The sequence below is a fragment of the Chaetura pelagica genome, unplaced genomic scaffold, assembly GCF_000747805.2.
Source record: "Chaetura pelagica isolate M959 unplaced genomic scaffold, ChaPel_1.0 scaffold153, whole genome shotgun sequence".
Lineage (NCBI taxonomy): Eukaryota > Metazoa > Chordata > Aves > Apodiformes > Apodidae > Chaetura > Chaetura pelagica.
Window position 1 is genome coordinate 1,194,302 of NW_009952707.1, and position 14,233 is coordinate 1,208,534.

General features: G+C 42.3%; 1 protein-coding gene across 1 annotated transcript in view; it reads left to right on the top strand.

The window, feature by feature from the left end:
* GALNT18 (polypeptide N-acetylgalactosaminyltransferase 18) overlaps window positions 1-14,233 on the top strand; it is a 216,691-nt gene that overhangs the window by 158,149 nt on the left and 44,309 nt on the right. The window lies entirely within an intron of this gene.

The window sequence follows — 14,233 nt, forward strand, 5'->3', positions numbered from 1 at the left end:
TTCAAAACAGGCCATGAATTACATGAAATCATTAATAGATTACATTTAAGTAGATTATTAAGGAAAGCCTTGGCACAGTGCACAAGCCAGGGTTTAGTTTCACAACATGTAGGCCTAAAACAGCTACACTGATACACATTTTTTCCTTCTTCTTGCCAGCTTCTTGTTCTCCCTCCTGCAGCACAGCAGTACACTGGCTCTGCCAGCATAATTGTCTGAACAGCTGCCCAGTCTCTGCCCACAGTCTCTGAACACCTCTAGCTCGGAAGGAACTTTTTTTAAACTGCAGGATTAATTTCAATGTTAATCAGTTTGTGATTTACCACGCTGCCTCACATACATAACACAACATACATGTTGTGTTAGGAAAATTGAGAGTCTGGTGTGTAGATCTTCCCTATATCTCCTTCAGGAAAATGAATCTTGAAATCCCCCATTCTTGCCCATTCAGCTGCCATCACTTGCTGTGTTCTTAAAGCCATGTTTTTACAGATTTTTATAAGTAGACCATAGCTCTTCCCACTAAGGTATGATTTCCTGTATAGAAAAAATCTTTAGTGTATGGATATGGGTGCTTTTTCAACAAGTATTAGTTTGGTGATTTGCGAAGAGGAAGGGCTAAGTAGTGCAGGAATAAGAATATTCTAGAGATGCTACTTCTAGATAACATTTAAGTACTGCTTTATAAGGTAGTGATTAATCTTTTAACTTTATGTTAAAACTTTAAATAGAGATTTAAATGTTTTTGTATCCATTTTGTGAAATAAGAGATCATTTCTAGACTGAATTCTGCAAGATAAATTTTTAAAGATCAATCAAATGTTACTTCTGACAAGAAGCAGCCAATGCTTTTCATAGCCCACACTCTCAGCAAGATAAAAATAATTCCTTGGCAGTGCAAGTATGGTGTGCGTGCTTGCCTAACACCCTGTGTAACCAGTAGTGGCTTCTCAGTGTGGCCAGAAGTATTGCTAAAGTTAATTTTGTGTTTGAAAGTACCTCACTGTGTTAACAACCCAAATCCCAAGATGACACAGACTAAAATTCTCTGTTTACAGGGTGATAATTTCAACAGGAAAAAACCCCACCAGCCTGTTTTGAGAATAAAATAAGGAATTGTCATGCTTCCAAATGGGTGTAATTCATGACATTACCAGAAACTGGCTTTCTGTGGCTTGTTCTAGTTTTGTTTCAAACCTACAGTGGGATAACTGTTTTTTCCTCCCATTTTGCCCATGAAGGCCTCTCAGCAAGTGACCTGCAGCTACAGCATGTGTAATTATACATACAGACAACATTGCTAGTGAACCCTTTTTGTGTTTTTGCTCTTTCTGAGAAGAGTAGATTTTATTAGCTGCTCTCACAGTAAAGCAAATGATTGATGCAGCACCAGCTAACATGTGGAATCACTATACCCTACAAGGAAAGAGGAAGAGGCACTTGGAGATTTCTCACAGGTGTTTTTTCACCAGTTATGCCTGTGTGGTTGCACATTACCAACTGGGCAGTTACAAAGACATCTTGATGTTTTATGGGAGGAAATTGTAGTTTATAGTGTTTGGAAAAAAATAAAACAGTTGAAGTCAATATGTGATTACAGAGGAGTCGACTCAGGTGAGCTGTAAATTAATTAGTGCTTTATTATAAGATAGCCTCATGTTTAATATCTTTGTTCACTTCAAATCACAGCATGGTGGCAATGGCATTCTAGCTTCTGGTATTACAATTCTTCATGGCCTAGTCTGTGCAGATTCCATACTCTCATTTTTTTATGTGATACTCAGGTGAGATCTCTCTAGAATTTAATTTTATGGGGTATCTTTAGTTCTGCAAGACTGATTTATTACTCTAACAAAGATTAGAGGATGACTAGTTTGAGAGGGTAAGGGATTGTTGTGCTGCAACAGAACTGAACAGATTACCAGAATGAGTTGACCAGGATGGATCCAGCATGTTTGGGTTAAAGCTGCAGAGGCCAGATACCTTTACATGTGTCACAGAACCTTGTCTCATAAGCAAGCCAGGCTTGGCTGAAGAGGGAAGTCCTTACAGAGCTCATGAGGAAAAAGAAATTGTATGATCTCTGGAAGCAAGGTCAGGCCTCAAGAAAGATTCACAGCTATGGTTTGTGTATGCAGGGAGAAGACAGGAAAGGCCAAAGCTAAGTTAGAGTTGAAACTGGCCAGTGTTGTGTCAGATAACAAGAAGGGCTTTTATGAAGTATGTTAATAGTAAGAGGAGGCCTAAAGAAAACATTGGGCCAATATTTGTTGAAGATGGTTGTCCAGCTACTAGAGATGAAGAAAAAGCAGAGGTATGCAATGGGTTTTTTTGCCTCAGTCTTTAATAATAGAATTAGTGCTAGATTAGTAAGACTGATCAACCTAAGTATGGCCTTGGTAAGGGAGAGAAAGGAAAAAATAATTTCAAAATGGGAAGTGCAGTAGTTGCTTTATGAATAGTAAACCAGTGACCATCTGCTTATTCAGTTTGCTGCTTTTTTGCGTTTTAAGGTGACAAGTGATTTCATTTTACTTTCTATTCATGACTTAAACTTGGCAATGTAGTGATTTAAGTGTCAGTTATTTGGTGTGCGTAGCAATGAGATAGACATGTTTTAAAAAGAACTAAATGAAGCCTTATGCCTTCAGTGACCCTTGAAGCCTATTACCTCCTGGTAACACAAGGCCTCGAGTAGTTTCTGCAGTTGCAAACCAGCAACACAACATACGTAGTTGAACACTTCATTGTAAAAAGTTTCACAGCTCCTTAAGATATGTGCAAAATTAATCCCTGCAGAACAAAACAATTTTAAAAGTACATAATGAAGCAATTAGCTAAAAGAGGAAGAAAACAACTGACAGTTCAGCATGGGAAGAATCTTTCCATGTATTACTTTTTTTAATTAGGATGTTTTATAAAGGCACAATTAATGTAAAATGAGGCCTATGCGGCAATTAGTGATGACTTCAAAAGTAAGATTTAAGGGATAATTTACATTTTAACAACTGGGAGAAGCTCTGTTTGTTAAATCCTTTTATTTCCTTTTATAAAGTCATCTAGAATGTGGGTTTGTGTTTTTGTAGGTTGTTTACAGTTTCACATTAAGATTATTAGGCTGCGTATTGAAAAAAGCAAATCTCACACACAAATACGTAAGTTTACCTGAAAGTGTGACAGGGTTATATGATGATGATAAGTAGAATAATTTCAACAAAGCTCCCAGGGCTTCAGTAAAACAGATGAAGTGATTTTTAAAAAATCTCTTCAGTCTCTGATTTCTCTATGTGTACTGTTCTCAGCCATGACTATTGGGAGTTGCCTCTTGAAATTAAGTTATGGTCAAATTCCCACTCTCCTCTAACCCACTCAGCATCTAGAAGCAGGGGTTAAGCCAGAATCAGAGCTTCAGTAAGCAGAGTATTTTCTTTCTCTTCCTGTTCACCTGTATTCTGAGTCTTCTAATTCTGAGTTTATGTGACCTAGGCCAGGACTTCACGCTTAATTCTACTGTTCGGGCAGACTGCGTCAAAAAGTGGAAACTGTTTGAGACCAGTAGAATAATCAAAACTGTGCATTGTTTCTGGCTGAATTTGGGGAAATAAAAGTGCAGACCCAAAATGATCACAGACTGTGTACAAGGTATCAAATAAGACTATTTTATTCATATGTGTCTGTATAGCAACAAGCTCACTATTGGTTATCAGTTAGTTTATCAGATTGTTGGTACCGAGAAAGGTTAACAAGATTCACAAATATTTTTGCATGAAATTGCTCCCCAAAATATATTTTAAAGACATTGGTGAATATTTGTTTGTATCCACAGTAGTAATTGATTCACATGAATATTTTATTCTTCTGGGCTTCTTTAATGAATTATCCTAATTTTGTCATTTGCAGACTTCACAGAAGCTAGAAGTTGTTTCAACTTGTTGAGAAATCACTCAACTAATAAAAAGTTTTGCTTGCAGTCCAAATGAAATTATGGTTTCAAACAAGGTGACATCAGTTCTTGGTGAAACTGCATGATCTTTGCAAACCTAATGAATGCAGTACATGCTAATAAGCTGCTCAGCATCATGAAGGGCTTATTTTTTATTAGTTTAAGCTTCCTCAACATGAAAAGAACATTCAGTGATTAAAGAGATAAAAAGAAACACACTTAACTAAGAAGTGTTATATCATTTTATAATGAAGTATAAATTAAATATCTGAAAGAGGGATCAGCTTCAGAGCTGTAGTTGTTTTGTTTAAATATGCAAATTCAAATATGTTTAAATGCAATTGAAAAGGATTTACTAAAGGATGTGGATTTAAAACTAAAGCAGTGAAGACTCTTTGTCTAGTGAAACAGATTTTCCATTTGTGAATGGAATTTGTGCTAAAAAAGCCATGACCTGATACAGATATTTCTAAGGATGCCTGAGTCACCCATCTCTGCTGGACACTAAAGGCTGTGTCAGTGCTGTCACTGCTGCCCTCACTCTGGTGGGAACAAGTGAAGGATGGTTGAATAGTGGCATTAGGGCTTGCACCTTTGCAAAAGGGAGCCATTTGGTCTATTGTTTCTGTAGCTGCTCCACCTGTGCCATCCCATTGGACTGCCCAGTGCTTTGGTCCTTTGCTCCTTTAACAGAGTGGAAGTTGCAGATTTCCATCTGGTGTAATGGAAACCAGCAGTCAGTCACCGAGGGGAGCTGCTCCAGAGCCAGCCCTACCCTCAGCAAAATGGCAGATCTTGGCACATGGGAGGTTCTCCTGAGGCAGGGAAAGGCCAGAAAAGCTAAGAAAACCACCAGGAGATGAGATGTTGGTGAGGCCTGGGCATTGCTGGAGCAACCGTGGCCACCCCCATGCCTAGAAAAAGTGGATGAGGGAGCGCAAGTGACCAGGAGCGCTGCCAGCAGGGCATGCCCATCAGCCAGGGTGTGGTGCAGCAGTTTGTGCAGCAGTCACCCTACCAGCTCAGATGAGTTTAATTGGTGGTCATCACCTTCTTAGAAGCAGTTTAGAATGGATGTGGCAACCCAGACAGAGCTCCCATGGAAACATGCAGCCATCCAGGTGTCAGGCTGCAGGGAGTGCCAGAGCCTTTCACTGGTAACAAGTGGCAGTGGTGAGAGCAGCTGTCTGAGGGGTCACCAGGTGGATGATCTCAGCCTGGTGGCAGAGCTACAAGAGGAAGTAGAAAGGTTAAGGAGTATCAGGGAGTCTGAGAAAGAAAAAGACTGGTGGAGCCATGCTCTGCCCTCCCTGAGGAACAGCCACCAGAAAAAAAAAAAGATCAACGGGATCCTGTATCCTGTCCTTGCCAGACTGAAGGCAATAGCTTAAAGGAAGGGAGTGAATGGAGGCAAGTCCATGCTTGGGGCAGCAGGTGAACCCCCTCCTTGCCCACCTCACGTTCCCAGGTGCCTCTCTCTGTACAACAGAGAGAGTGAGGCTCTGGATGTGGAAGGTCAGTCAATGGATGATGGGGATGACAGTCCCTGTACCCTGGAGGTACCGCCCATATCACAACTACCCCCACAAGGAAATAAAGACAGGTTATAGTTGTAGGTGATTCCCTCTGAGAGGAACAGAGGATCCAATAGGCCAGACAGACCCTCCTTTTAGGGAAGTCTGCTGCCTCCCTGGTGCACAGGTTAAGGACATCACTAGGAAGCTTCCTAGCCTGGTACGGCCCTTCGACTATTACTCATTACTGCCCTTCCATGTGGGTGGTGGTGAAGCTGCAATGAGTAGTCCAAGGGCATTCAAAAGAGACTTTAGGACCTTGGGACAGCCTGTGATGAGGAGATCTGGAGCATAGCTTATTTTTTTTGTCTCTTCTTCTAGTTGTGGAGAGCAACATTGGAAGAAACAGACTGACCCAGTCTACTAATGCATGGCCCTGGGAGTGGAAGAGGGTCTTTGCTCAAGAGCTTGAAGGTCTTCTTGACAGTGCTTTAAAATAGACCTGGAGAGGGGGATAATAGCAGGCTTACCCATGACAAGCTGTGGGATCACACACCAAGGTTAGAGGGACACAGTGATAGCAAGGGCCCTCAGCCTGTTGCTCTGAGTCATGCTGGGTGCACTGCAGCACACTTGTCTTGTGGAGATGAGCCAGAGGCTCCTGAGGTAGTAGGAGCTAACAGGGAAACACCAGTGAAATACCTCAAAGGAATTAAGGGGTGTTCCTCTAAGAACATGACTTGGCCAAAGCCAAGTAGACTATGAAGAGCTGTCTTTGAAAAAAAGCCACAAGCAAGTTAAAGGTTTATGGGTAGGAATGACAGACCAAGGCAACAAAGGGAGCCTTGTGGTTGGTGTCTGGTACACACCATCTAATCAAGGGCAGCTTATTGATGAAGCCTTCTCACTTCAGGTATAGGAGACATTGCACTCACTGGCTCTTGTCTTGCTGGGGGACTTCAATCACCCTGACATCTGCTGGAAAAGTAGCCCTGCAAGCTGCTGGCAATCCAGGAGAATCCTGAGGTGCATTGAGGATAAATTCTTAAACCAAGTAATAGACACCCCTACCAGAGAGGATCTGATACGGGACTTGATGGTCACCAATGCAAGTGAGCTAATCAGTGACATCAAAACTGGAGGCAACCAGAGCTGCAGTGATCACACACTGGTGGAGTTTGCAGTCCTGAGGGATATGGATCAGGCAATTTGTCGGCCGGACCCATCCCACAGGGAGGTCTGTTGCCTCCCTGGGGCTCGGATTAGGAATGTTAAAAGGAAACTCCCCAGTCTTGTGGATTCTTCCAATTACTACCCGCTGCTGATTTTTCAGGTTGGCAGTGATGAAATTATTACAAGAAATGTAAGGGCAATGAAGAGAGACTTCAGGGCCCTGGGACAGCTAGTTAGGGGGTCTGGAGCGCAAGTAGTGTTTGCCTCCATCCCTCCTGCAAGAATGGGTAGGGAGGTATATAGGAAGAGTTTACAGGTTAACGAATGGCTAAGAGATTGGTGCCATAGACAGGGTTTTGGTTTTTTTGATCATGGGATGCTATATGAGGCACCTGGCCTGATGGTGGCAGGTGGGATGCACCTGTCTCAGAGGGGGAAGAGGCTTTTGGGGCAGGACTTAGCAGGGCTCATTGATAGAGCTTTAAACTAGATGTGAAGGGGGAAGGGGAGAAAACCGGGTCTGTTAGGGACAAGCACAAGAGGAACACACCATGGCCCAAAGTCAGGTTGTCTAAGGAGGATTTAGTCCCACCGGTGTGCTCTGTTCGTTTCCTGAAATGCCTGTATGCTAATGCACGCAGCATGGGGAACAAGCAGGAAGAGTTAGAGGTCTGTGTGCGGGCTAAGGGTTATGATCTAGTAGCAATAACAGAGACATGGTGGGACAGCTCACATGACTGGAATGTGGCCATGGATGGTTATGTGCTTTTTAGGAAAGATAGGGCAGGGAAGCGAGGTGGTGGAGTTGCTCTTTATGTGAGAGAGCAACTAGAATGTATTGAGTTTCGTGCAGGGGCTGATGAGGGGCAAGTTGAAAGTCTGTGGGTAAGAATTAAGGGGCAAGCAGGTGCGGGTGACACAGTTGTGGGGGTCTACTACAGACCTCCTGATCAAGGTGAGGAGGTTGATGAGGCTTTCTACAGGCAACTGAAAGCAGCCTCACAACTACAGTCCCTGGTCCTCATGGGAGATTTCAACTACCCTGATATCTGCTGGAAGACTCACACAGCCAGCCTTTCACAGTCTAGGAGGTTCCTCCAGTGCATTGATGATAACTTCTTAAGGCAAATGGTGGACAAGCCGACTAGAAGAGGAGCGCTGCTGGATCTTGTACTAACCAGCAAGGAGGGCCTTGTTGAAGCAGTGGTGGTCAATGGCAGCCTTGGCTGCAGTGATCATGAGATGGTGGAGTTCAGGATCCTGTGTGGAAGGAACAAAATACCCAGCAGGACCAGAACCCTGGACTTCCACAGGGCAAACTTTGGTCTCCTCAATCATCTATTAAGGGAAATCCCATGGGACAGGGTGCTAGAAGATAAAGGAGCTCAAGATAGCTGGTCAACATTCAAGGACCACTTCTTGCAAGCACAGGATCAGAGCGTCCCAATGGTTAGGAAATCTAGTAAGGGTGCTAGGAGACCTGCATGGTTAAAGAAGGAACTACTGGGCAAACTTAAGTGGAAAAGGAAAATCTACAGATCATGGAAGGAGGGGCTGGTCACGTGGGAGGAATATAGGACTGTTGTCAGAGGATGTAGGGAGGCAATTAGGAAAGCTAAGGCCTCCTTGGAACTTAACCTTGCAAGTCAGGTTAAGGATAATAGAAAGGGCTTTTTCAAATACATAGCTAGCAAAACTAGCAATAGAGGCAATATTGGCCCATTGAGGAATGAGGTGGGAGCCCTGGTGACAGAGGATATAAAGAAGGCAGAGGTGCTGAATGCCTTCTTTGCCTCTGTCTTCACTCCTGCAGGGTCTCCCTATGAGCCCCAGATTCATATAGCCCCAGAAGAAGTCAAGATAGAGGAAGAGTTTGACATGGTAGATGAGGATTGGGTTAGGGATCAGTTGAGTAATCTGGACATCCATAAATCAATGGGTCCAGATGGAATGCACCCAAGGGTGCTGAGGGAGCTGGCGGAGGTCATTGCTAGGCCACTCTCCATCATCTTCAGTAAGTCATGGGCAACAGGTGAGGTGCCTGAGGACTGGAGGATAGCAAATGTCACTCCAGTCTACAAGAAGGGCAAGAAGGAGGACCCGGGTAACTATAGACCGGTCAGCCTCACCTCCATCCCTGGAAAGGTGATGGAACAACTTGTTCTTGGCACTATCTCCAGGCACATCAAGGACATGGGGGTCATCAAGAGCAGTCAACATGGTTTTATCAAGGGTAAATCATGTTTGACTAACCTCATAGCCTTCTATGAGGAAATTACTAGGTGGATAGATGATGGTAGAGCGGTAGATGTGGTTTATCTTGATTTCAGTAAAGCATTTGACACCGTCTCCCACAGCATCCTTGTAGAAAAGTTGATCAGGTATGGGTTTGGTGATCAGGAAGTGAGGTGGATTAGGAACTGGTTGAAAGGAAGGAGTCAGAGAGTTGTAGTCAATGGGGCAGAATCTGGTTGGAGGTGTGTGACTAGTGGAGTCCCACAGGGGTCGGTACTGGGACCGGTGTTGTTCAACATCTTCATCAACGACCTGGATGAGGGTATAGAATGTACCCTCAGCAAGTTTGCTGATGACACTAAGCTGGGAGGAGTGGCTGACACACCAGAAGGCTGTGCTGCCATTCAGAGAGACTTAGATAGGTTGGAGAGTTGGGCGGGGAGAAACATGATGAAATTCAACAAGGGGAAGTGCAGAGTTTTACATTTGGGGAAGAACAACACCATGTCCCAGTACAGGTTGGGGGCTGAACTGCTGGAGAGTAGTGTAGGTGAAAGAGACCTGGGGGTCCTGGTAGACAGGAGGATGACCATGAGCCAGCAATGTGCCCTTGTGGCCAAGAAGGCCAATGGCATCCTGGGGTGCATTAGAAAGGGTGTGGTTAGTAGGTCAAGAGAGGTTCTCCTCCCCCTCTATTCTGCATTGGTGAGGCCACATCTGGAGTATTGTGTCCAGTTCTGGGCCCCTCAGTTCAAAAAGGACAGGGAACTGCTCGAAAGAGTCCAGCGCAGAGCTACGAAGATGATTAGGGGAGTGGAACATCTCCCTTATGAGGAAAGGCTGAGGGAGCTGGGTCTCTTTAGCTTGGAGAAAAGGAGACTGAGGGGTGACCTCATCAATGTTTACAAATATGTAAGGGGTGAGTGTCAGGGGGACGGAGTTAGGCTTTTCTCAGTGATGACCAGTGATAGGACAAGGGGTAATGGGTGTAAATTGGAGCATAGGAAGTTCAAGGTGAATATCCGAAAAAATTTTTTTACTGTGAGAGTGACAGAGCACTGGAACAGACTGCCCAGGGAGGTTGTGGAGTCTCCCTCACTGGAGACATTCAAAACCCACCTGGATGAGTTCCTGTGTGATGTACTCTAGGTGACCCTGCTCTGGCAGGGGGGTTGGACTAGATGATCTCTTGAGGTCCCTTCCAGCCCCTAAGATTCTATGATTCTATGATTCTATGAAAGAGTAAAGATAGGACCCTGAATTTTAGGAAAGGAAAATTCTAACTGTTCAAGGAATTAGTCAATAGGAGTCCCTGCTTACTGCAGAGGGGTTGGACTAGATGACGTTTAAAGGTCCCTTCCAACCCAAACTCTTCTGTGATTCTGTGATGGCAGCTCATCTGTTGTGCTGCTACCTGTGTTCTCTGCAGTTTTACATGTTCTCTGCTTTCCTGGCTCTTCCATGTTTTCTCTTTGCTCTGAGGGGCAATTTTAGCCTTGATGAGCATGAATTCGCACAGATGTAGGGCCCTAATTATAGCTTACATGCAAATGTGCCTTCAGTGAGTTAGCAGTAAGAGAAGTGTCTAGCGCTTTCACAAATTCTCCTTATGTCTTAGCAACCAAAGATTTAAAAGGGAGAGAGATCTCCCACACACGCCCCCTCCCCCCCCAAATAGATTATCTGTATTCACTGAATGTGCCTATCATCTCCCATTTGCTTTGCTGATTTTAGTCTTTCAGCTTAATAAAAGTGTTAGAAGTCACCTCAGCACTGTTACTGTCCCTTGACAGCCTGATTTATTTTATTACTTTTTTTTAACGGGATTTTACTACCTTTTGCTAGTCATGAAGGAACTTCTTCAAGAAGAGAAAGCTGTCCTAAGCCCTTCTCAGGGCTATAGCTAATATATGAACCTCTTCACGAAATTCAAGAATAAAGAGCCCTTTCTTAGGTCTTTTTGGAAGGGTGCACTGAGAACACACCGAAGTGGGTTCTGAGAGTTCTTGGGAAACTGGTCGATGTGTCCTTTTTCTAAAAGGCTGTTTTTGCAAAGTAAACCATCAGGACCAGACTTCAAGAAATTCCTCCAAAGAAAAGCAAACTTTCTGAATTGCTGGGGCTTCAACAATCATGCTAACACACTTGAAAACTTTACTAATGTCTCTGCCTTAAGGCAAAGCCTGAGACCCACTGGTGCAGTTTTGCAATTGATGCTTTTACAGAATGAAATGTGAATTGTTATTTTTGAATCACAATGATTGAAGCTTATGTTCTTTTTGACAGGTGTATCTGTATGTTTAGGGATTTGGCAGGAAATTGAGACTCTAACTAGCAATTTTCACCTCTTGTTATCATTTGTAACACATCTTCATGGACAACAGGAAAAGGTGTTTTATTTCCTTTTCACCATAGTTTAGGAAATTCTTCGTTTCTTCCTTGCAATTTGTACAACTGTAATTTGTCATTAAGTATGACTGAGTGCAGGGACAGTATGCTCAGAGAGGTAATATTTTACTTCAGACTATTTCATGTGGTTAAAATAAGTCTTTGAAGCTCTTTTATCTTTAGACTTCTTGATAAAGTCCTGGGTGATAATTTGGAAAAGCTTAGCTGTTTTTAAACCTTTGTATTTATTTATAGCCATCATGTAACATAACAGTGCTAGAGAACTAGAAAGGTGCTATTCAGTATGGATGAAGCCTGAATAGAGATTACTAATGACAGAAAACATATAGCTGTGAAATTCACAGGTCATCTGTGTGAAGGTGTGAGGAATTGGCCTCTCAGTTGCTATTCCTATTTCTTAGCTATAACGACAATCGCTTGTCTCCAAGAATTTTATTAGACTAAGAGCAGAGCATTCTAAAAGGCTTTGCAATTCCTTCTGAGCTGAGTCTTTATGAATACACATTTTTTAGTATCAAAACATTAATTTAAAAACCCTCACAAATATCTTTGACCAAAAGGGTTTGATGCAGAGTAACTAATGAGTGTCTCCTATGCAGTTTTGATGTGAAATTTATACTTCTTCAAGATCTCTTGAAAAACTGTCCAACCATCCAAAATGGCTCTAATGCAGTGGTTGGATTACCATGGATTTGTTTACATCAGTAAAGGAGATGGGGGAAGCTAGGAGCCATCAGATTGAAGTGGACAGTTGGTCTAAGGAAGGAAAGAATGGATGGGTATTCTTGACATAGCTGCAAGAAATTCCTTTATTTAAAATGTAAGCAGGGAGGAGTTAAAAAAGCTTAACACTTTCTGTAGTAATACATGTTGTATTGTTTAGTATTCACATCCTGTTCAGAATAGTCCATAGTATTTACTGTTTGACCAACAAAGACCTTCATTCCTTGGATGGAGATTTTGCATGTGGTTTGGGGAGATTTTAGGAGAATTTCATGCCATTTGAAAATTCCCCTGTAATGCCTCCCTACGTTTTATTTCTTTGCAAATGGCTGCTCCCTAAGTGCAATGAAATGTTTGGAGAAAAGAGCCTTCTCACCATGCTATTTATTATCCCATAGGCAAAGAATGTTTGTGGTAGAGATGGCTTGTCCTAAACGTGACCATCTGAGCAAGTCAGGATTGTGCTTTCTGTCCCTATAAAGTATTGCATCTACTTTCACTTGCAAGTGCTCTGCAAGGCTTTGTAGCTTATATCAAGGGTAGTGCTACTTGTTTAGTGCTGTAACTGCAAGCTCTGCACACACTGTAACATATGATTCCTGTATCTTCAGATCACGTGTTTCTCATGTCTTCCTCTTTAAAAAAATCATTAATTAAAGAGCTTTTATTAATCTCAACTGTGAGCATTTATCTCCAGTCCAGTTTTTGGTGCACGCTAATCATATTTTCATGGATTGCTGGAGATTTTTGCTTAGAAATTATAGGATTTGTGTTTGAAGCTGTTTAATACAACCCACCTGTTCCATCAGCATTTGTATTGGCAGCTCCCTCTTAACATGTAGTATTTAAGTGAATCCATGGTTCTTGCAGAGTAATTAATTAGTCTTTGGAAACAGAACAAACACTGACAGTCTCTGAGAGAAAGGAATGGCCACCAGATCTGATTAATTGATGTTTATTCAGGTAGTGAGTAATTGTTATTTACAAACTGTATTAAAGACTTTGATATCTCAGGATGTTTTTTTGAAAACACATATGACTTCATTATAAAGTCGTATTAGATTTTGCTGATTAGTGAATCAATACTAAAATTATAGATGAGGCCACTCCTCAGATTTTCAGATTCTAGAAATTTATTTGGAAATTCAGCTTATTATAGACTGTGAATTTTTGGCTTGGCTTGTTGTTGAGTTGGCATTCAGACCCAACTCAGAAAATCCCACAAAAGCTATGGTGATCACATGTTGGACTTGGATCAAGGCCATCCATAGTTAGAATGAGCAAAGGCAAAGCAGAGGAGGCAGTGGTATATGAATTGTCTTGCCCTAGGCTAAATTATGACCATCTGTATCTTTCTTGTCTTTTATGATACTAATTTAAACAGTGTACAGTGAGTAATTCTGAAACAATTTGTAGCTGGATGTCAATGCTGTGCTGAGAAATTACTTGGATTTAAAGTAGGCATTGTGTGAGCAAAGCCTGATGATACTTCACGTTTAATCTTTATTAGGAAATATAGCTGAACCATTCAGAATTAAATGTGTGACAAACTATTTTTTTTGTTAAATTGCCCACTTAATATAATTTTTGGAAAGACAGGGCACAAATGCTGTTTCCAGATTATTATTGTGCCAGATCAATTGTCCATTTGTTTTAAAGTATTCATTATAGTCTTAGTTTTGCCCTGATAGTGGTAATGGTTACGTTTATTTACTCTTATGGTTTTCCAAGTTCTGGACAGAGACGTACTGGAGTCTTTTCACCACCCTTCTCAACAGTACAGTAGGTTCATGGGATAGCTCATCTTCCAAGAGCTCTGAAAACCAAGGCTCTATCTCTTCTCCCAGCATATGCTGAATGCAATTAGGCACCAGTTCAAAAAAGGCTTTGTAAACATTCTGAATCCATGCCACATTCTCTGGTCTCAGGAGCTGCCAAATGCCTAAATGCTGTATTCAAGCCAGATGTCTAAATATATAAAATGAATTACTGAACAAAGTGCCTCCTTAGTAGAGCATATGCCTGTAGGCTGGACAGACCTGAGGGGTCTGAGATCAGCTCCAGAATATGATGTTCTGCCAACCCACATCCCTGGTCGCTAGAAGGGAGGCCAGAATATAGTCTCCTGGAAGGAGCACCCTTGCTTTCATTTTTCCTCTCTTGGTATGGGTACTAAGCCCCAGAAGTTTCTGCCATCAGTATCATAAGGCAAACACTTCTCAGTGAGTACACCTGC